Here is a 25,400-nt window from a genome sequence, read left to right on the forward strand (position 1 = left end):
ATAATAAACATCCCAGTTTATCGAGAGTTTAGGCCTACTGCAGGCGTAAACTTCGGAGACTCCTACAACTACTGCATAATATAATCTAAGCTAACATAGCTCGCTGTCGAGGTTGCATATGTTTTTATTAATTTTTCTTTTTCCTCTTCCAAAATGAAACTGTAGTCAACAATTCCTTACTTGAAGTAGTTACTTTTATTTAATAGGCGCAGTTTAATTACTTATATTTTTTAAGGTTTAAAGCATATATTTAGAATATTTCGGGACCTGATTAAAGACAAAAAGCTTTCCCTGGTGTTTACATATAGGAACATAAAAAAATTGCCATTTTTAGTTGTTTTTAAGATTATTTAATATACTAATACACTACGTATATCCTCAATGTTTATATACCGAAAAACAAATGCACACGCAAAGCGCATCCCTCAAAGTACACGTGCGCTTTCTGTTGGTGCTAGTTCAGGATATCCCTATTGTCGTACATTTCTGAGCTTCCAAATACTGTGTATATATATATATACCATAATTTTAGTCCACCGCTATGTAGTAATGATTAGTATGTCTGACTGTGAAACGAGCGGTCGGGGATTCAAATCCTGGATGAAACAAATTATCTCGTTGAGGTTGTTTTCGTGGTTTTCCTTTAATCCATTAAGAGCAAATGTTGGGTTTCGGCGCTGGAGTCATTTCGCTGGCATTATCACCTTCATGTCATTGACGCCAGATAACCATCGCAGTTGATGAAGAATCGTAAAATAACCTATATACTGTATAGGGGAGAGTCGGGTAGTATCGGACATCGGGTAGTATCGGACAGTGCGTTTCTTTCATCTACCACAATATGGTAGTACCTAAATGACATGGTTATGTTTCTCTATGCGACATCACAGAAACGTAACCATGTCAATCAGGTACTACCATCGTGTGGTAGATGAAAGAAACTCACTGTCCGATATTACCCGATGTCCGATACTACCCGACTCTCCCCTATGTCTACAAGTAAACTTTAGTTTCAAATTTTAAGAATACTACTACTGTAATTATTGTTCACATCTACAAAGAGATTAAGCACTGAAACAAATTACCACCCATTTCTTCATCATCAACACTGCCATCGCCATAAAACGTACATGATGACGCTTGGTTAGAAACAACTTTGTTAGCCTATATATGATCTTCGGCCGGCGCGGCGGGAGATAATTTATTGTCAATCAATGCGGCGGCTGAAAATTATACCAAATTAATTCATTTGCAGTGGACTCAAACCCGACACCTCTATAATGTCGACGCGTTTAGATTTCTTAATGCTACTGCGGTACTATTTCACTGATAAAAGACTTCCTTTGTCGAACAGATAAGGAAGTTAATAAAATTAAACCTGTATTACTTTCATATAACCGCGCCGTATAGTGAAAGCTGGAGCTCGAGATGACAAATTATGATTTACATGGCAAACATAGTTACCCCCTTACAAGCATGTTTTTTTTTTTCATATTAGTCAAGGACATACTGAATGAAGAAAACTTGTCTAAAAGGGACTAATTTATAATTAACCATCAATTTTATTTTAACTATACACCAACATTATAAGTTCCAAAATAATTTTCCCTTTTAGTGAAATAGTCGTACAAAATTGCGTACGACATAGAGTGCGGTGGTATCTCATACAATTTGTCAAAATAGTCGTATGCGTACGACCAGGGGTGGCTCGTCCATAAGAGCTGCGGAGCTGCAGCACTCCCTGCTTTGACAGGAAAATAAAAATAATATTTATTTTAATTTTTAGAAGAATTGTTACAGCTTTTATTGGTAAATTGCTTTATATTTCATCTGGCCGGAAATATGTACTATTATCTTATGCATTATCTTTTTGCGCGTCGACTGGAATTGACACTGCATTCAAAGTCGTCCTGGGATCTGCAGGGTGGTCAGCTCATAGAGAGTGTGTCTTGCATGGTCAGTGGGTAGAGAGGTGAAGGGAAGCAGAGGGAAACTGCCGCTGTTTAAAATCCATATCTCGCTGCAGTGGCTTGCAGAGCCAGGCCACAAGGGATCTTTCCTCTCCTCCCACACCGCTATTGTAATGCTGCGTCAAATGGATTCTCTATTCCCTTGAAACTTAATGACAACATTTTTATTTTCTTTTCACATACTTATTGCTGTAGAATCTCATCGAGTTAATATAACGAAATTAATATTCTCTTTTGCCTTATTATTACGTATATATCCAGCCTCCAGCAGAACCTAATATTTGCCTTAACTCAAAATGATTGCACGAGTAGAATCATTTTGATATAACACGTAAAATACGAAAGAGACTTCTTTTCCAGTTTTAGAAAATTGTTGACCACCAGTATATCTGAGCGTTGCTTAGGTGTGACGTCTTAATACCGTAACTTAACCAGTGCAAATGTGCAAGCATCAGTGTGTGTGTGAATTACAGAATATTCATTTTATTTTTCTCAACTTTCCCTTGCGGAGAATATTGATGTGATGAAGTGAAATTAAAGGGTCGTCCGTTACCCGACTTAAATCTTAAGCTTCATCCAGCCGAAATAGTGCATATATGTAAGGAAGTATAACAATGAAATTTACGCTAAGCATTTCTGGTTACGTGGATGTGAACAAAAAAATCTGTATTTTGTTTTCCTTGCCTTCTCTTCGGTGGTGATGCTGCATGGATTAGGAGTGGTGTGACAGATTTAGGACATTTGCCCCTAAAAAGCAAAATGCATGAATCTTCGCAGTCTCACCTGAAAAATGTTGTTTCATTGGCTATGTTACGCAACTCATACTGCTGTGCAATTAAGTGAAACCAACAGAACAAACATTCTCAAACATAATCAAGAAGTGAGAAAAAAATCGTGAAATTATTAAAAAAAAAATATTGATTGTAGGTCTATCAAATTTTGTGGCCAATATGAACTTCCCCTTAGGGAAAATGATGAAAAAACGATTCGAAGAATCCTGATGTATTTCGTGGGTTGCTACAGTTCGTGAGTAATCTAAACGAGCCTCTCAAAAATCATTTGGAACATGCCACTGTTTAAGGTTATTCTAAGACAATTCAGAATGAACTGGTAGACTGTAAGTTGAGTGTCTGCCGATCTGAAATTCAGACTGAAATCAATGATATTAGTTTTTCTTAGGGATTAGCAAATGGTCCCACAGACATCTCCCAACTAAGTCAGGAAGTTTTGGTTTTTCGATATGTAGTGCATTTATTTTTGTCCTATACGTATTAGTAATGGTATCAAGAAGTGAAATTTGTATGTACCAAAATCTACTGCAGCTCTCCCTATCCACAAATTCACGAGCCGCCACTGCGTACGATATAGTCGTACGTATGGCAACCCTGCTCAGAATACAGTAGTGACAACAAGAGGCCTATATATATTATATATATTATAAGTCCTCTTGAGTGACAAGTAGAGATAGGAAAAGTTGTTATTTTCTCGTAACAGTTCCCTGTTCCAGTTCCATTAAAATACTAGGTTCCAAATAACAGTTCCAAAATAACAGTACCACCATGTATTATATAGCCTACGCCGAAGTTCAATCCACAGCACTGAATCGAATCCTTCTCCTCCAGTGTTTTTCCCTTTGTGGCCTGACTGACCTCACTCCATGTTGTTACCATAACAGATAAATTAATTCTGTAGGATCAGAAATTAATTTTTACATTATAATTATAATGTAATTCCATACACGGCCGGCTTCACTTCTCCTAAGATCTTTTTCCCTTCGACCTCCCAACTAACACTCTATATGCATTTCTGGATTCACCCATACGTGCTACATGCCCCACCCATCTCAAACGTCTGGATTTAATGTTCCTAATTACGTCAGGTGAAGAATACAATGCGTCTAGTTCTGCTGTGTGTAACTTTCTCCATTCTCCTGTAACAATCCCTCTTAGCCCCAAATATTTTCCTAAGCACCTTATTCTCGAACACCCTTAACCTCCGTTCCTCTCTCAAAGTGAGAGTCCAAGTTTTACAACCATAATGAACAACCGGTAATATAACTGTTTTATAAATTCTAACTTTCAGAGTTTTTAGACAGCAGACTGGATGACAAAAGCTTATCAACCAAATAATAACAGGCATTTCCGATATTTATTTTGTGTTTAATTTCCTTTCGAGTGTCATTTATATTTGTTACTGTTGCTCCAAGTTACTTGAATTTTTCCACCTTTTCAAAGGATAAATTTACAATTTTTATATTTCCATTTCGTACTATGTACTGATCAAGAAATATAATCATATACTTTACAAATCTGGCTTTCAGGTAGTAGCTCCCTGTAAAGCAGGTTTGAATAAAAGGAAAAAAGGAAAAAATTGTGACGGTGTCGTGTGTAGTTCCTGAGGTAGCTCAGTCGGTAGAGCGTTCGCGCGCTAAGCGAAGGGTCCCGGGATCGATATCAGGCTCCGCAACAATTTTTCCTTGAAATTATTCAGTGATATACCTACTTTGTTTTTCGGAATTTACTTATAAACCTATCCTACTACTTGCTTCAAGTAAAATTCCCGTGTTTTCCCTAATCGTTTGTGGATTTTCTCCTAACATATTCACATCATCCGCATAAACAAGCAGCTGATGTAACCCGTTCAATTCCAAACCCTCTCTACTTTCCTGAACTTTCCTAGTGGCATACTCTAGAGCAAAGCTAAAAGTAGAGGTGATAGGGTGCAATCAATACATTTCCGAACTGCACTTGTATTTATTGTATCGTTAATCAAACAGGCACGTGTCACTTAAGGTCTTTGCTTCCATGTCTGTTGAGTCAGTCTATCAAACAGCGTCAGATTGTCTTTAAGAACTGAGCTTCTACACGTGATTTTGTGCAAACATGTCAAGAACCTATTGCGATTTTTCCTGGAATCTCTTGATATACGTACGCCTTGTGGCTAGTCATCTTCTCTGCCTTTCAAGTGATGCAATTAGTATAGATTTCAGGCGTTTCTTTGGTTCTAAATGGCCGGCCCGGATGGCTCAAGCGGTAGGGGCACGGCATGTCCCTATCGCTTGGTCCGAAGGGTTGTGGGTTCGAGTCCCGCCTCGGGCATGGGTGTTATGTTTGTATTAGTATAAAGGAAACAAAGGTAAGACAGAAAACAAAATAGGTAACTTTGGTAAACGGCCTCTGGCAGGTCTAAATTTTAAAGAAAAAAGAAAGAAAAAAAATAATATCACCGTTTCCTGTGTCTTGTGTGTTGCCTACATTCAGGGCAGTTCGAAAATGTATTGATTGTCCCTTGTATTATTAACATTCATATTTGTTGTTGCGATTATATCACTTTATATTTTAAGGGGGGAGGGGCAAAAAATGTAAAGTCATATTCAAATTCTTATAACTTACAAAGTTTTAGATGCAGATGCTTCAGGCTTGGTACGTTTACTAAAGATGACTCATTTTATTTTCAATAATTTTCTTATAATTTTTAACGAAAGAGATTTCATTTTATACCAGAATGACTAATTTAAAGAAATTTCACTTCCGTTCAAATTTTAGAAAAACTACAATTTATAACAATCTTGTATTTTTCACAGCTGTTTTATGGGAGCACTGAGGTGGTAGCTTTCAGAACTTTTTTTTTTCTACTTTTCAAAGATTTCAACCAAATTTCCACAATATTTTCCCATTGATGTTGTATTAAAATATTGAATATTTGAAGGTAAAAATTGATTTCCTAGTTTTTAATAAAGGTGATATTTTTTAATTATTATTTTTTTTAGAATTTTTGGACAACCTATATTTTTAGACAAATTCAATTCAAATTTTATGAAATTTTCATACGCGGTGCAGAATAGTAAGTTAGAGAAATAATTCCTAGTATAATTTTTCCTATACTTCGTTTAGTTTTGGAATTATTTCCTCCAAAATTTATAATTCAATTTTTTTAGTTTTACAACAGTCAAAATTATTATTCGGGGCACAATCAAACTTATAAAATCGATATTTGAAACTGATGTAGAGCATGGTGTCTACGCGCCTGCAAAATTTAATTGATATTGAACAATATTTATTATAAAATAGGATCAGAAATACTTAAAAAAAAGGAACATGGCTATTTAAAAGCACTATTTTCTTTCTCTTGTCTACATAGACATTATCAAACTTAGAAACGAAAGTTAATCAATTCCTTCGGAAGGATAAAAGTACATATCGTAATGGCTTTTTTTAAGTGAGAGGGGAATCTCTAAAATTTTCATATTTTTTTACCAGAGTGTCCCCTTAAACAAATGACTATATTGGGTTTTTCTTTTTATTTTTTGTTACATTTATTTTATAAAAATAAATAAATTATAAGTAGGGAGCGGATTTTTATGTGCTAAAAAATTTAAATATATTTATTTTTTATGTGCTAAAAAGTACGAAAATATTTGCTAAAAACAAAAAAATATTTGCTAAAAACAAAAAAATATTTGTTTTAAATATGACAAAAATACCTTACTTAGCTTGGAAAAAAAAATGTTACTAGGTACTCACCAACCACACTTAAGTGCTAGTAGTTGGCCGAGAATTGCAGTGAACAACAAAGGTCATCTCCAAATTCTCCGTCACAAATGCATGCCGATTATCTCTGAATAACGACTTGTATTGTGAAAACGATCTTTCCGCATCACAGGACGTCAGACGTGCATATTTAAAGAGAGGAATGTCGCAAACACATACACCGTCAATTTCACCTACAGGCACATCCTCCAATACTTGAGCAACTTTACACATTTTTTTATATCCACTGTTTTTCCCAAACACATTCTGGGATTTGTCCCTTAGTAATTGTGCTTCTGAACCTGGTAGCGAGTCTAGTTTAATTTCCACGGCACGCACCTCCCTGTTTCAGACTACAGGTTTTTGGATGTTTCGAGTTTTTTTTATGGTGTCACACAAAAAGCTTAAATTTGCTAATAGGAAAGCCATATCGTTTTTTAAATAACCATCTTTCAGTATATCTTGAAGCATATCGATTGACCAAGCCCGATAACAGAGAATTACAACAAGACATATTTACTTCATGGACGTGAGCGAGAGGCGAGATATTTGTTTAAATTAAAATTCATACCCGAGCTCTTATCTGTTGTGTTTCACAAAAAAAGTGTGGAATGAAATCATCTTCAGCAACAATAAACATTCCTAATTATGTGTTGCAAGATCTCTCCTCCTTGTCCACGTTAATTTATTCTCTAATAATAACACTGCTATGCTGCCTAGCAGTTCTCAGAACTTGCGGCGATACTATTACAAAAATGGATCACGGATACACCACACAGCGCTTAGAAACTCGAAGCAACCAAGAATTCTTAAAAAGATAACGTACTTCTGAGTGACATAATTGATTTAGTTTTAAAATGTTTAAAAGTTCCTTTAAAAAAATTATTTAAGTAAAAAAACTCCAAGATTTATGTGTTTATAATAGATTTCCTGAAAATATGTATTTACATAATTTTTTTGTGAAAATATGTGTTTTTATGTGAAATAAAATTCGGGTTTTAAACTTGAAACATTATGTTCGGAATTTTTAACTTTGTTAATTGTGTTTTATCACACGCAAAAATAATATTTAATTACATAGAAATCCGCTCCTTAATTATAAGTGTTTTAGAACGAAAAATGTACATGTCTTTGCAACACCAAATCATATCATAATTTATTATTAAATTTTGAAACCAGCATTATGTTCATTACTGTACAAAATAGCTGTGTATAAAATTGTTTCTGGTTGGCTGACACAGAAGGTATTTTACAATATTAATTAATTTATGATTTAAGTAATATAGTGTTTTAGTTTTTTTTAATTGTTATAGTTTTCCTTGTTTTTACCTGTTACTGTTGACTTTGTCGATACCTAGTCTTTGCAATCTATGGCATAATAATGAATATCAAATATCATCATCAGCAACAGCATAATCTTCATAATCATCATCGTCAACCTCCAAGCAAAGAATGCATATAAGGACGAAAGAAAATTAGATACCATAGAATAGAGTAGATCAAATAAAATATGTCGTTTTTAACTCATGCTGAGTTCTTGGCAATAAAGTCGTCAACTCTCTTGCTTCTCAGTATTTCTCACACACAGTGGGTTGTTTCGAGGAAAGAGCAGAACCAGCGATTTCATTGTTCCATCAGAAATGAAGGAAATGCCATTTGAGCACGCTGACCAGCCATGGCATGCATAAACGTCCCCTAAATAGTGAAAAGGGGATATGGTCGGTGGAGTTGTCTCACTGGTCCCTAACCCAACATCGTGATGAACTTGGAGAACTACGATAGATAGCGAAATCCGGTTCTGCAAGCCAATGTAATGGCTAGTGGGATCATCGTGCTAATCATACGATACCGTCGTTATAGTTGGATGATCGTTGACCTCTGCTGAGGCACGTGGACGTGACGACAGCAGCCATGGCCCTTCATGGGGCGTTGCTCCTCGGATTTCAGAGGGGATTAACCGACATTCGTCTGACAGTTGGCGAAACCGTCTGAAAATTCCAACAATGCAATCAGTCCAACAGGGATTTACTCCCACGCCAGACTGCAGTCTTGTAGCATAAACCCCATTTGCTACACTTAGACGATACAGGTGGCATAAAGATTAGGGATGGTCCAAAAATAAGGTAGCAGTTACTTTTTCACGGTTACTTGCTAGGCACTTGGTCAGTAATTGAGACTCGTTCAGCCATGGCTTCTTGTAAATAGTTATCTTATTCTAGAATAAAATACTTCAATTTCCGGTAATTTTATCCCTATATAATTATTATTCTATGTTTAATTTTTACTTAGGTAAAAAAAATATTTTTTTCTCTTAATTTCTAAAATAAATTGTCTAATCTTTATTAATAATGTAATTTTTAGTACACTGGCGTTCAAAGATATCTGACGTAGAATTGTCTGATCGCGTAAGCGAACTTTCTAACCACGGGATAAGTCAGAACCAAAGATTTAAAAAAATTGACAATCTTTAAAATAGTTCCGCTAGTTCGCAGTACGTGATCCTATTATTGGGACTGGTAAAAATTGTGTTTGGGGAAAATGATAAAGTAGGTTAAATATACCTAAATTATTCTCATATTTGACAGTATCAGAGGATTCCCGTTGACCTAGTGCTTTTTACTATTACAGAGAGTGGCGGAGGTGAAGTTTTAATGCTATAATGCGGGTATAGGTCTATTTATGTACGGTTGGCGACACTGAATGTTATCTTCGCCATCTATTCATAGAAAAAAGTAATAACTAAAGAAACCACATGTAAACGAACAACCAGCCTATTTATATTTCAATTTGTATAATCATATTTTTATAAAAGGCAAGGATCCAAGAAACCTGGTACTTTTGATAAAAAAAAAATCTAAGCGACCGTACCACGGGATAAGTCAAAATCAAAGATATAACAAATTGACAGGCTTTGAAATAGTTCCGCTAGTTGTCAATAGGCGACACCATTATTTCCCCGACACATTTCTCGATTAGTAGGATCAGATATTTTTGAACCCCAGTGTGCTATGATTTTTATTATAATTATTGTTGTAAACTTAATAATCCTTGTGGCGTAATTATAGTTTTATTGTATTCTTAATATTGTAGTTGTAATTCCCTGGTAGAGGGGAAGAGAAGGCCTGATGACCTTATCTATCAAGTTAACTAAATAAATACTAAATAGGCTACTAATACCTAATTGTAACGTTTAAAAAATAATTCAGACACGAAATAATTAGTTACTCGCTGTTAGACGCTTACGTTTGGAAAAGTAACTCAGAAATTAGTTACAGGAACGTCATTACATAGTGTTCAACACCTCCACAAGAGATCGCGGCATTATTAATGTGTTACACCATCTGGCAACAAAAGCATCAATTAAGTCCGTTGCCTTAGGAACCTAGATAAAAATCATCCTGAGGACTTTTCAATAAACATTTAATTTTTTGTACATAATTAAGTTAATGTACAATTTCTGTATTTAAGTGCTCCCTTTCTTCTGGTTTTACAGAAGTAAGCAAACCCTTAAGAAGAGCCATGGTTGGCCTCTGGAGTCATAACTCACAATATCCAAGAAAATTACTTATTCTTTAATAATTCATAAACTTATATAGAACAAACCATTTTACTATAAAACAGTTATTAATATTTTAGAATTATAGTAGACGGGATATTTAAAATAATTATGCCAAATGGTAATTAGTGAGATGTAAGGTTTTGCTTAACTGCCAAAAAACAAGTTTTTGGATATTGAGAACTCAACTATTTATTACACAATAGGCGAAAGGTCAGTAGATTATTATCTCGGTATCGGGTTCTACAATTAATGGAAAACAAGAAAACACCTAGGCCTAGATGAAAAAGATTAGAACTGAGAATGTGCAAATACTGTGTGATATTTAAGAATTATTGTTATTCAATCTAAACACTGTAAGAAAATTTGATACATTAGGAGGCTATGGTCTGAGATGAAATGTAGTTTCATTTATAATTTCCTCGCTTGCTTCATCAAAAATTTCCGCCAGAAGTGGAATGTGTATATGCAAATAAGTAATGGACATATTAGTTAGTATTTTAGATGTTCTTGAAAACAGTTTCAGTGAACCTGAAAAAATGTACACTGACGTTCAAAGACATCTGACACTACTAATCGATTGTGATCGATAATTTGTTGGTGTAAGTGTGGATTCTTTAGTTATTACTTCTATGAACAGATGGCGAAGATAATAGTCTGTGTTGTCAATCGTAGATAAATATACCCGTGTTATAGAATTCAATTTTTCATTCCACTCTATTGATTGTAAACAGTAATGAGTTTGGCTGGAAACCGCTGATATTGTCTATTAGAAGAATAATTTATGCTTAATCTACATAATCATTTTCCCTGACACTTTTTAACGTCTCCCAATAATGGTGCCACCTATTGAAAACTAGCGGAACTGTTTCAAAGTTTGTCAATTTTTCATATATCTGGTTCTTACTTATCCCGTGGTTAGAAAGTTCGCTTACACGATCATAAAATCATAGGTCGGATACCTTTCAACGTGTGTACCTGATATTTCACTAAAGAAAACTTAAAACAATATGGTAGCAATCTTTGTTAACTAAGAACGTAGTAAAGCAAAGTTCATGTTGTACTGACACTATTACATTGTACGTACTCATATAATTTCAAATGTTTAAATTAAAAGTAGTCCTGTTTATTTCTAAATCTAATATTAATAGTATGAATAGGTTTGTGCACCCCTGAGTACGTTCAGGACTTGGGGCTAGTAAATTTCTGTACTATGCGAGAGGGTCGAATGTAAAGGAGTGGATATTAGAATTGGGTCAACTTCCGCTTTAATATTTTATTACGATTATTTGTATATTTATGGAATTTCGAAGGCATACAGACAGAAAAGTTGAACAGTTGCATTAGAAATTATTTTCAACAACATATACACACATTTAAAGCTATTCATCGCCCTATATTATGCGAAACGTTTGTTAAGTTCCTGAACAGCGATGTCTACGTAATTTCCGTGTGCAATCTCATTGGCAGAACCGAATGACTTGCCGTTACTACGTGTTGCTGAACGCCGGACTCCATTTAGTCCAACGTACGTCGTAGAGCAGAGCGGACGGTCCTGGGTTTGGTAAGGTGGCTGTTGAGTTTCCAGATTAAACAGTGTTTCGTTCAGGTGGAGTTAAAGTATTATTTCTAGGCGAAATCTAATTTTTAATTAAACAAAAATAAGTAGAAGGCAATAATAGTCGTAACTTTGAATCGCACCAGATATTTTCTGTTATACTGCAAGTTAAATCTTGATAGTTGCGGTAACGATAGTTTAACAGAATAAAATATTAAAATTATGGACGATATTAATAAGCTACCTATTTGAAATATGTCTAAAGTAATTTCTCATTACATAAGAATACGTGCGTTTATTGTAGAGAGCCACTGGACTTTAGACGATTCTGGAAAATCGTGTTATCTCGACAGGCAATATTTTACTCGTGGGCTCCATTTTGTTAAACTACATTCTCTGCAGCCATATCAGTTTTTTGTATTCGGACTCAAAGCAAAGCGACGCTAGTTAAATACGCCATTGAAGAATTTCCGTTATAGGCTTGTATTTCGTACTGTTCGGGTAGGATTCTGGTAAATATCTCAGCCTCGAACGTCTTTTCGTTAACACGACGCATGGATAGAGGAAGCAAGTAAATTAAATTAATTAAAGAGATTGGTCTTAAATGTTTGAATGCAACTCGAAATTTTATCGCGGTTCTTAAATGATTAAAATGCCCACCATTTTGTGCAAATGGTAAAAGTGCAGTAAAATAGTTGGATAAATGTAGCATATAGAAACTAATTTGGTGAAGGTATTCTGAATGTTAGCCATTTTGTGTTCGTGTGTTGGGTAAAATTAACAGTAGTATGTGGAGGTTTAATAAGTTGCAAAAAAAAAAAAAAAAAAAACTTGGTGATGGAGAAATTACAACCTACTGCACTTCTGCCATTATAAAATTTGCGTTCAAATTTTTTTGACGTAATGATTCGTTTTCTTTTTCGTTATTGTTAAATGATAATGCACATAAAATTAAATATAAATCATAGCCAATCTTTTTTTTTTAATTTATGCACTCATCGATTTATAAATTTGAAATTAAATTTAAATTTTTAATTTATCGGGTTTTCCAATATTTGTCGTTGTCTGTTCCAGGCAGGAAACCACTGACCTATTTGAAGTACAGATATTGGAGCAAAATTAAAGGCATTTATTTAGTCGTACTTTCTACAGAAAATGTTTTAATTACTGCAAAATTTTTGCCAGGACGCATTTGACTACTCTTGGTGTATTTCCTGGATGCAATATTGGACGTCTCTAAATTCCCCTCGTCTTCGAGAGATGATGGGCAGCTGAAACCAAAATCGTTAGCAATTCATGCACAGCTTTCTCTTCATTATATTGAATGAGGGGTAAAATACAATCATGACATAAAACCGGTTAGAATGTTTTAAGCACGTCATAGGAATAGCAATAGTCTGATATGGCCAACCAACGTGTTGTAGAATATTGGGACTTAAAAAAACTTCATATTGAAATAAAGACTTTAGGAAAAATTCACAGGCTGAATTCCCGAGGCAGTACATTTCAGTACGCGCCAGCTTCTCCGTTTGCAACTAGAAAAGTACAGTACAGTATGGGTATCAAACCCCAATTCTCTGGTTTGGTTTCTTTGTCGCACCTTGGACTGCAGGATTCACAAAAGAGTATTTTAACTCTTAAATAAACTTTTTCTGGGATCATAGTTTTTAGTTGATTATTTAACGACGCTGTATCAACTACTAGGTTATTGATGAGATTGGTGATAGCGAGGTGGTATTTGGCGAGATGAGGCCGAGGATTCGCCATAGATTACCTGACATTCACATTACGGTTTGGGAAAACCTCGGAAAAAACCTCTTGGTTCTAACCTTCCCCTTTTCTAATGAAGTCGAGGACAATCGAGACGTTCAGAATTGTCCTGCGTCGTTCTGTTCCCCAGATCGAAGTCTTCGTATTTTCTAAGTAGGCTACCATCATTGAATATCTTGTTTTGTAAAGAAAGTGGGGTTGTGTCAACTCGTGTACTCTTAAATTTAATTTAGAGAACATTTAATTCTTTATTGATCCATGACATCTTTAACAGAAAGGGTCTGTATACCTGAATGCGTTCAAACGCTGGGTTTGAGTATATCCGCATTTCCGGACTTCTGAGGAGTTGAGTAGGCAAAAGTGACCAGTTGTATTTCGTAGCGTATGTGATGAAATTGAGCAATCACATGATAAAAGTGTGTAATCTGGACTAAAACTTGATCCGTAGCAACCCGAAAGCCACAGCGTGGTATAGTGGTTACTAAAACATTTTAGAAGTTAACAGGTGGTTCTGTATGTAAATATTCTTGTGTGCCTCACTTTTAACTTCTATCCCTTAGCATGAGATTAATTATAATGAAATTATTGGAAATGAATTTGCTAGTCTGAGATTCAGTTCTTACTAATACTCGAAGTGCCTACGTGTTTGTTCATAGCATGTACTTCACGTCTGGCTGAAGTACGTGGCTTGCCGTTAGTGCAGTTGCTGAAATGTGTTGGTGCACGTACCCAGTGGAGCAGAGCGTGAGGTCCGGAGTTCAGTAAGGTAAGGACTTGATAATATCTTTAGGTTTGTTTCTTATATTTAAATGTAAATTATGAATCTTTCAAGAAATGTTCTCTACAATAATCTCACTGGAGGTTTTGCTTTATCTAGAGAAAATTCTAACTTCAGTGGGATTTGACTATTGCACGATTAGAAGAAAGTATATAAAGATTAGAAGAAATAAAATACTCTAACAAATAAAACATTAACTTACTAAAATACTAAATTGTTTTGAAAATGTGTTATTATACCATCTCATTATAAGTATTCCTCTATAGGCCTATGGCAGCAGTAGGCCTATGCTACGAGCTGTTCTCTTATTACAACCTGTCAAGTATACAGTGAACCCTATGGACGATTACTAGTCAAGAAGGCTTTATTGATTCAGTTCCATTTTTATTAAAACAGTTATCAATATATATTAAACAATCTCTGATACGTGACTATCCATTATCTCATACAGCAGAAGCTATAACATAACCTAAATAATATAAACAAGATAAATGATAGAAAATTTTAATTAAGAGTGATGAAATAAACATGAATAATTTTATTGAAAGTACAATGTTGGTAAACAAAGAAACTATGTTAGGGAGCTGATAAAAACAAATATTAGGGAGGTGACAAAATTGTAGGATAAGCAGTCATGATTGGTTGAAACACATGGATACATACCGTTTATTGGTCAAAAGTAGTATGACGTAGTAAAAGTGTAAGTCGGAATAAATTGCAAAATTATAATGTATATTGCAAGGATATGTCTGATTTATAAACTCAGAATCTAACAATTTTTTGGTGAATAATGAGCTAGGTTACACCATATGATAGCACGTCTAAAGTCACCAGGATAGTCTAGAAAATGAGGGCACTCTTAGAAACGGGATGTGAACAATGTCCAAGCTATGTCGGCAGCTAGTCCAAATTGTTTTTTGTTTCATAGCATAATATCGACTAGCAGATTTCTACGCCAACGGTACAAAACATCCTCGTTATTTAGTCCATATTTCGGCGCTACAGTTCACCTTCATCTCTGAGAAAGGGGCTAAGCACCTCTGACTTCTGGTGCTTGACCCAGTGACCTCAGTCACTGGCCCTGTCTTTTACCTAAATAATCAGTCACCAAATCTTCCACAACCTTATAAAAATCGTCGGTATATTCCTATTACAAATAATGCTGTAATATTCCTGTTCCTTTTTTTGTACCAGTCATTGATTTCCTCTTTTCGCCTTTCAGATGTTGCCACTACTTCCGCGCCTATTACGAAGAAGCCCAAAGGGAAACTTCTCAGCTCGTTGACGTAAGTCATTAATGATTTATAATGGAGCGGTAGAACTTAACATTCAGTAATTTTTATCGTTCTGTAACCAAATGAACATCAGGGTAAATGTGAGATGGATTGGTCTTAATAGATAACCAATATTACAACTTGAACATTTGGAACCCATATGATGAGGTGATATATCATAAAATCGGAAGTATAAAGTTCTATCCAAAATTATTGATTTTTTTAGTAGATTTATTTCTACTCGCAGAATTAAGGCCATAAAGCTCTCTCTTCCACTCAGCCAGTATTAAAAAAATAACAATAAAATAGCAGAAATACTGGAACAATATACATTAATAATAATAATAATAATAATAATGATAATGATAACGATAATAATAGTAATAATAATAAAATGGAAACAAGTTTAGTTACATATAATTCTAAGAATGGAACAATTAGAGTAATGTGAATTGAATTAATTGTTATAATAAAGAAAATTGATATGTTAAAAATAAAAATCATATACTACAAAAAATTATATTTTAGGAAAACTCATAATCTAAGCAGTCTATTTGACAACAGGGTTTGGAAATTAGTAAATGTCTGACAGCCCCTTATGGTATGAGGTAGGGAGTTCCAATGACGAGAAATTGAAGCAGTGAATGATGAAGAGTATCGGGAAGTGTTATGATGAGGTATACTCAATGTACCGGTGATCTGAGATCGAGTATTAGGTTATGGTTGGAGCATAAATACACGAGACGAGACGACAGATAACTTGGGGTTGAGGTGCGCAGAATTTGAAATAGAAGAGAAAGACAGCGTAAAGTTCCGCGATCGTTGAGCCTGAGCCAAGACAAAGATTCGAAAAATGGTGAAATGTATCGTCGGACATTGCATACGTATCTTATACACATATTATGAACACGTTGTAATTTGTTCGAGAGTTAGTTCCTTATGAAACCAGTTCAAATTTAGATATCTACGCGTTGACTTCAATTGAGGTAAATGAATTTGCATCTACTAAAAGATTATCGATGATGAATTAGAAAGCAGTGTTGCTATATCTGCATTATTTCTTATAGACTTGGGTTACGATCTCGGAGACGTGCTACTCTCGCTACAGGTACATACGCCACTGGCCGCCGGTGTTTACGCCACTGACAACTCGGTTAAGACACAGTTCCTATCTTCGCTATACTCTATACTTTACAGACGCTGACTTCACAGGACAAACGTCTCTGACTGCTGATAAGTGCGCCAATGTCCGTCGTGAATATGCGCCCCTGACCCTTTGGCTATACGCCTCTATTCCGCCGGTGTATGCGTCACTGATCACCCGCTTATGAGACGCTGACGACAGGTGCATATGCCGCTGTCTGCTGACATGGGCCTCTGTCCGCCGGTGTATGGCCACTGACTAACGGCTAAGAGTCACTTATTTCTGGCTCAAATGCCTTTGACTTTCGGAGACAGGCCCCCTGTCCGCTGGGTGCTTACATCGTGGTTTAGCAAACAAGGGCGTCCAACCTTTAAGGTGTGTCACTGTTCGCAGACTGTTTGTGCCGTTGAGCGGATAAGCGCCACAGATTCCTGTCTTCCCTGTCCTTCAGAGACGTCGAGGTTATGCGCCACTGGCCTCGCGGCTATAATCCTCTTTTTCTTATCTCTGGACAACGCATTACAGACGGGGTTATGCGCTGCAGAATGCCCGGACATGAACCACTGACCTTCAGGACACGCGCCTCTGCCCCTCGCCACTCACCTGACAATGACAACGTGACTGTAAGCTACTGATCACACAGTTATGAACCACTGATCTCTGGGGTGGACATCGGTACCGTACATGCGTCGCTGACTTTCTGGTTATGAATAACTGACTTCACAGGACAAACGTCTCTGACTGCTGGTAAGGGCGCCAATGGCCGTAGTGACGGCGCCATCCTTCGGGACGTGCGCCAATGTCCGTCGTGAATAAGCGCCCCTGACCCTTTGGCTATGCGCCTCTATTCCGCCGGTGTATGCGTCGCTGATCACGCGGTTATGAGACACCGACTACAGGTGCATACGCCGATGTCTGCTGACATGGGCCTCTGTCCACCGGTTTATGCACCACTGACTGACGGCTATGAGCCACTTATTTCTGGTTCAAAATCTTTCACTTTCGTAGACAGGACCCCTGTCCGCTTGGTGCTTACATCGTTATTAGCAAACAAGGGCGTCCAACCTTTAAGGTGTGTCAAGGTTCGCAGTGTGTTTGCGCCGTTAAGCGGTTAAGTGCCACACATCCTGTCTTCCCTGTCCTTCAGAGACGTCGAGGTTATGCGCCACTGACCTTGGGATATGCGCCTCTGTCCCCTGGTACACGCGCCACTGACCTCGCGCCTATCCACTTCTCTTATCCCTAGACAAGGCATCAGGCGTCGGGGTCATGCCTTTGACTACGACCCGCGCACCTCTGACGTTGGGACGACGAGGCTAAGCGCCTCTGATGATGGCAATACGCGTCTTTGACGATGGGGATACGCACCTTTGACTTGGGGCTACGGGCCGCTGACCTTGTTCGTAAGCGCCGCTGTATCACGGGCTATGCGGCTGAGACCCGGGACTATGTAGCGCCTCTGGTCACGGTGGATGGCGTTTCGCCTCACAAACACCGGGTAAGCGCGGGGTACCCGGGAGAAGCGCATCTAGCATTCGGAACAAGCGCCTCTGGGTTCAAGGACAAGCCCCTCTGGCTCTGGGTCATCGGCTCCACTCCTGGTTCATACGCCTCCTACTCTTTGTGCGCGCGACTCTGACGTGGTGCACGCGACTCTGACATGGTGCACGCGACTCTGACATCGACTCTGACATGGTGCACGCGACTGTGACATGGTGCACGACCTCAACTATGCATGTACAAGTCTGCCCCCCTGACCTTGGGACAACGCGTTTCTGACGATGGTGATAAGAGCCCCTACACGCCCCCTACGAACAACTGACTTTTGGACTACACGACATTGCTTTGTAAGTCGTTAGTGATTTATAACGGAGCAGTAAAACTTATCATTCAATCATTTTTCTCGTTCTGTATCCAAATGAACATCAGCGTAAATGTGAGATGGATTGGTCTTAACAATAAATAACCAATATCACAACTTGAACTTTTGGAACCCATATGATTGAGGTGATATATAATAAAATCGGAAGTATAAAGTTCTATCCAAACTTATTTATTTAGTAGATTTATGTCTACTCGCAGAATTAAGGCCATAAAGCTCTCTCTTCCACTCAGCTAGTATTAGAAGAATAGCAACAAAATAGCAGAAATACAGGAACACCATACAATAATAATAATAATAATAATAATAATAATAATAATAATAATAATAATAATAATAATAATAAAATGGAAACAAGTTTAGTTACATTTAATTCTAAGAATGAACAATTATAGTAATGTGAATTGAATTAATTGTTAAAATAATAAAGAAAATTGATATGTTAAAAATAAAAATCGTATACTAAAAAAATTATATTTTAGAAAAGCTCACAGCCTAAGCAGTCTGACAACCGGGTTTTGAAATTAGTAAATGTCTAACAGCCCCTTAAGGTAAGAGGTAGGGAGTTCCAATGACGAGAAATTGAAACAGTGAATGATGAAGAGTATCGGGAAGTGTTGTAATGAGGTATACCCAATGTACCGGTGATCTGAGATCGAGTATTTAGGTTATGGTTGGAGCATAAATAGACAAGAGGAGACGACAGATAACTTGGGGTTGAGGTGCGCAGAATTTGAAATAGAAGAGAAAGACAGCGTAAAGTTCTGCGATCGTTGAGCCTGAGCCAAGACAAAGATTCGAAAAATGGTGAAATGTATCGTCGGACATTGCATACGTATCTTATACACATATTATGAACACGTTGTAATTTGTTCGAGAGTTAGTTCCTTATGAAACCAGTTCAAATATAGATATCTACGCGTTGACTTGAATTGAGGTAAATGAATTTGCATGTACTAAAAGTTTATCGATGATGAATTAGAAAGCAGTGTTGCTATATCTGCATTATTTCTTATAGACTTGGGTTACGATCTCGGAGACGTGCTACTCTCGCTACAGGTACATACGCTACTGACGACTCGGTTAATACACAGTTCCTATCTTCGCTTTACAGACGCTGACTTCACAGGACAAACGTCTCTGACTGCTGGTAAGGGCGCCAATGGCCGTAGTGACGTGCGCCATCCTTCGGGACGTGCGCCAATGTCCGTCGTGAATATGCGCCCCTAACCCTTTGGCTATACGCCTCTATTCCGCCGGTGTATGCGTCACTGATCACCCGCTTATGAGACGCTGACGACAGGTGCATATGCCGCTGTCTGCTGACATGGGCCTCTGTCCGCCGGTGTATGGCCACTGACTAACGGCTAAGAGTCACTTATTTCTGGCTCAAATGCCTTTGACTTTCGGAGACAGGCCCCCTGTCCGCTGGGTGCTTACATCGTGGTTTAGCAAACAAGGGCGTCCAACCTTTAAGGTGTGTCACTGTTCGCAGACTGTTTGTGCCGTTGAGCGGATAAGCGCCACAGATTCCTGTCTTCCCTGTCCTTCAGAGACGTCGAGGTTATGCGCCACTGGCCTCGCGGCTATAATCCTCTTTTTCTTATCTCTGGACAACGCATTACAGACGGGGTTATGCGCTGCAGAATGCCCGGACATGAACCACTGACCTTCAGGACACGCGCCTCTGCCCCTCGCCACTCACCTGACAATGACAACGCGACTGTAAGCTACTGATCACACAGTTATGAACCACTGATCTCTGGGGTGGACATCGGTACCGTACATGCGTCGCTGACTTTCTGGTTATGAATAACTGACTTCACAGGACAAACGTCTCTGACTGCTGGTAAGGGCGCCAATGGCCGTAGTGACGGCGCCATCCTTCGGGACGTGCGCCAATGTCCGTCGTGAATAAGCGCCCCTGACCCTTTGGCTATGCGCCTCTATTCCGCCGGTGTATGCGTCGCTGATCACGCGGTTATGAGACACCGACTACAGGTGCATACGCCGCTGTCTGCTGACATGGGCCTCTGTCCACCGGTTTATGCACCACTGACTGACGGCTATGAGCCACTTATTTCTGGTTCAAAGTCTTTGACTTTCGTAGACAGGACCCCTGTCCGCTTGGTGCTTACATCGTTATTAGCAAACAAGGGCGTCCAACCTTTAAGGTGTGTCAAGGTTCGCAGTGTGTTTGCGCCGTTAAGCGGTTAAGTGCCACACATCCTGTCTTCCCTGTCCTTCAGAGACGTCGAGGTTATGCGCCACTGACCTTGGGATATGCGCCTCTGTCCCCTGGTACACGCGCCACTGACCTCGCGCCTATCCACTTCTCTTATCCCTAGACAAGGCATCAGGCGTCGGGGTCATGCCTTTGACTACGACCCGCGCACCTCTGACGTTGGGACGATGAGGCTAAGCGCCTCTGATGATGGCAATACGCGTCTTTGACGATGGGGATACGAACCTTTGACTTGGGGCTACGGGCCGCTGACCTTGTTCGTAAGCGCCGCTGTATCACGGGCTATGCGGCTGAGACCCGGGACTATGTAGCGCCTCTGGTCACGGTGGATGGCGTTTCGCCTCACAAACACCGGGTAAGCGCTGGGTACCCGGGAGAAGCGCATCTAGCATTCGGAACAAGCGCCTCTGGGTTCAAGGACAAGCCCCTCTGGCTCTGGGTCATGGGCTCCACTCCTGGTTCATACGCCTCCTACTCTTTGTGCGCGCTACTCTGACGTGGCGTACGCAACGCTGACGTGGTGCACGCGACTCTGACATGGTGCACGACCTCAACTATGCATGTACAAGTCTGCCCCCCCTGACCTTGGGACAACGCGTTTCTGACGATGGTGCTAAGAGCCCCTACACACCCCCTACGAACAACTGACTTTTGGACTGCACGTCATTGCCTTGTAAGTCATTAGTGATTTACAATATAGCAGTAGAATTTATCATTCAATAATTTTTCTCGTTCTGTATCCAAATGAACATAGGGATAAATATGAGGTAAACTGGTATTAACAATTGTAACCAATCTCCGATCTTGAACATTTGCAACCCGTATGATAGAAGTAAAATAACAAAAAACCCAAAATTATAAAACCAGTTCAAATTGAAATATCTGGGTGTTCACACGAATTCATGTAAACGGATTTGAATCTACTAAAAGATTGTCGATTATGAATTATAAAGCACAGCGTTGTTGTGTCTACATATTTTTTATACACCTGGCTTGCTTGGGTTAAGTTCGACGCTGACCTCGGAGACGTGCTACTCTGGCATAGACATACAGACATAGCCCTGTCTGCTGACATCTGTTATATTACGAGTGTTCTTGACATTTAAAAATGAAATTTACGTGTAAACGTACGTTCTGGGTTACGGTCAAAGACGGCGATAGAGTTATAATACAATACTTCCCACACAAAATGAACACTGCACATAGTCACTTGTATATCACATATTACGTGTATAATAGGGGGAAAAGTAAAAGAACTTAAAAATAAAAACAGAAGAAAACGAAGGCAAAATTCCAGGGATGTTCCTATGAAAAATGGGGGCACAAGACCGCACGAACTGAGGAGGGGGAACCCGTGTTTGTGCCCCGAGACCGTGGTTTAAGTACCTGTAATAACCTATTACCCCCAAAAGTTATCCTTTTTAACGCGTTAAAGTCACTTGGGTGGATGGTCGCGTCCACTTCTGTTCTACTGCTCTAGAATGTTTTTCGTTATCTTAGTTTGTTTTGATTAACTGTTACTCTTGGCTAAAATTTTAATGCACAAACCTTCCATTTATAGCGAACAATGAAAACCAAATATGAAATTTAAATATTAATTTTTAATTATTCCTAATTTAATTTAATTAATTTATTTAATTTATTATTTAATTATTTAAATATACAGAATACAGAATAGAATTACAATAATAGACATAAAATATTACAGTCAGTATAAAAAGAGCATACAGTAATATTAACAAAATGTGAGGACCGAATGAGCAGCGCTCGTGTTTTGTCGGCATGTTAGAAGTTCTGGGAGTAATTTAGCTAAAGAATATTAGAAGAATTTTAAATCAACTTTTGAAAATCAATTGGCCACATTTCTTTGTCAGTATGACTCAAGGAAAATACAGAAGTAGTTTATTATTTTCTTGTGTGTATAGAGGGAACTTGATGACAAATTTATAATTTCGATAAATTTTTTCACAACTATAAAAAGTAAATTGGTCAACACTTCACATTTGTCAATGGTAAAAGTGCAGAAGATTAGTCTGTGCATGACAAAACTTTTCTGGCCAATTAGTGTACAGTGTCTTAATGTTAGTTCATGTCTGTGCGGTGTGTCAGTGTTGTAGTTATGATTGAGCAGTGTTGTTAAAATATTGGTGATGGAAGTTATTCTAGACATAGATTTTGAAAATCAGCTGAGTTGTAAATGTGATCCATATCTTCATTGTAATTAAATGTGGTGGTGGTGGAGGTGGTGGTGGTGGTGAAAAATACTTACCATACTGCACTTTTATCATTATGAAATGTGATTTCTAAATTTTAAGTAAATATAGCCCACGTATATGCGTCTGTTAATTTTTTTGTTTATGGGAACTTGAGTTTACATTTAAATTCCGCTGGAATGTATGTATGTATGTATGTATGTATGTATGTATGTATGTATTCACATTACAAATGGGTAACTACCCGATGGCAGTGGTAATTAATTACACTCAATAATGACAATTAATAATAAATTAATAATGATACTAATAATAAATACTAATAATAAATAATAGTAATAATAATAATCCTAAATTAAATTAAGCACGATCACTTAAAATAACATTTAAAGCAAATCTAATTTATATCTTAACCCTAAGTTCGAACTAAAACCCACGAGTATGATATGTTCATACCTGCACAAGTACCTTTCAGCACTACACTCATTTCGCTGTCAACTCACTCACTGCACTGGAACTATGACACATTTCACTGATACTATCTTGATTTCACTAACACTTCAAAAACATTTCATTGTTCAAATACTGTACACTGTCACTATAAACTATAAAACTTCACTGGCACAAACACACTTCACTTACACAACACACTTCTTCATTGATACAACACTTCAAATAACAAAACATCAATTACACCCTTTAAATAGTGTACATAATTTACTACCGTCTATTAGTAAAGTCCTTAAGCCTATTTGAACACATTTTTTGGTTATTGGTAAAGCCTTTAGTAAGTCTGCAGGTAAATCATTCTAGTCCCTGATAGTACGATTGAGAAAAGAAAACTTTCCAGTGCCCGTCCTCTGTCTTCTTTCCCTCAGTTTATATGAGTGCTCAGAAATAAACAAAATCTGATTCAAATTATATTCTAAAATAATACGTATGTAATATAAATGAATCTTAAATTGAAATTCAAGATTACCGCTAATCAGACGGGAGCTTCCTATTAGAGAACACGTTAATGGAAAATGTACAAAACTGGTTTGTGGGTCGAGATGGATGACAAGTTTTAATTTCAAAATTTTACATGTTTCGGTAACTTGTACAAATTTTCTAGTCTCATGTTAATTGTCAGGTGTTACTGCTCTTCATTGGGTGGTGATACTGCTACTGTTCCAAAGATTAGACGTGAAGGAAGTTTCGTTTTATATAGTAAAGTAATGAATTTGATAAAAAGAAAGGAAGTTTTAATTTGGATCTACATATACTTACCTCACAAAGGAGATCATTTTCAGCTCTGTACTAAGCTTTGTCACTGAATTTCTCTAAACCTAATTATTTGTTCCGGAAATATTATTTTGACAGCAATACTGTGGAAGGTAACACAAATAATAGCCATTGTAACTTGAAGGATTAGTGAAAATAAAACTTACAAGGGTTATTTTTGTGTGTATTTATATGTATAACGCATAATTTTAATTAAATCTGAATAGGTTTGTGATATGAATTGTGACAAATTTCTTAATTTTTTGCCGAGGATTGTTGCCGAGAGATTTTTGCAACTAGAAGGGAATCAGCGCCATGGAGCAGATTGCGGTGAACGTCATCCTTCATCTCGTCGTGGCAATCGGTGAGTTCAGTTAATAGGTCGTATAATTTCTTAAATCGATTACCATCCTTTTGTAAGAAATAAAATTATTTAAATGTAAAAAAATTTTAAACTTTGAAGAAAGAATGGTATAATTTAGGTGTTAACATAAATTTTATCTTCGTCACACACTATAACAATTATACTGTCAAATAAAACAACGCAAATTTATGAAAGTGTGATAGGTCTACTTGTTTTACGAGATTGCCTTGCATCTATTCTGTTGTTAACAATTCATTGTAGGAGAGAATGAGATGATCCCGATTCAGGTTTCAAACTGTTACACAGAAACTGTTAATATTGGTAATCTTAGCTGATCTGCATTTAACTGAAATTATTCTTGTAGAGAGATCGAAATTCAAATTTCTAGCGCTGATCTGAATTCGTAAAATTAGAATTGAGACAAATTACACAAATAGAAATAAATTAACATAAAGCAATAGTTTTCTTATACTCTAAAAACAGAGAAGCGTGGTCCCTTCAGATTTGGGATACATTTTAGAAAACATTTCGAAATGTAAAATAAACCTACTCTATTTATGCTAAAAAGAACTCGGTGGTGTGTTTCGTGTGGAAATTTCACTTCTTCGAAGAAAGGTCTTGTATTCATGTTAAGTTCCAAATAAGTACTACAATTACGAAACTTTTAATATATAACTACCATATAAATGTTTCAAGACGTGCCATAAAAAGGAATAGTCTGTAGCTTGAAATTCCTCAACTGATCTGTTAATTTCAGTTACTAAAAGAATTCAAATAATTTTTATTGGAATTAATTCATATGTTAGCTCCAGATATTAAAGCATTGTTAATGTGACCACTTGATGTTCAAATTA

The sequence above is a fragment of the Periplaneta americana genome, chromosome 2 (genome assembly GCF_040183065.1).
Source record: "Periplaneta americana isolate PAMFEO1 chromosome 2, P.americana_PAMFEO1_priV1, whole genome shotgun sequence".
In the NCBI taxonomy this organism is placed as follows: Eukaryota; Metazoa; Arthropoda; class Insecta; order Blattodea; family Blattidae; genus Periplaneta; species Periplaneta americana.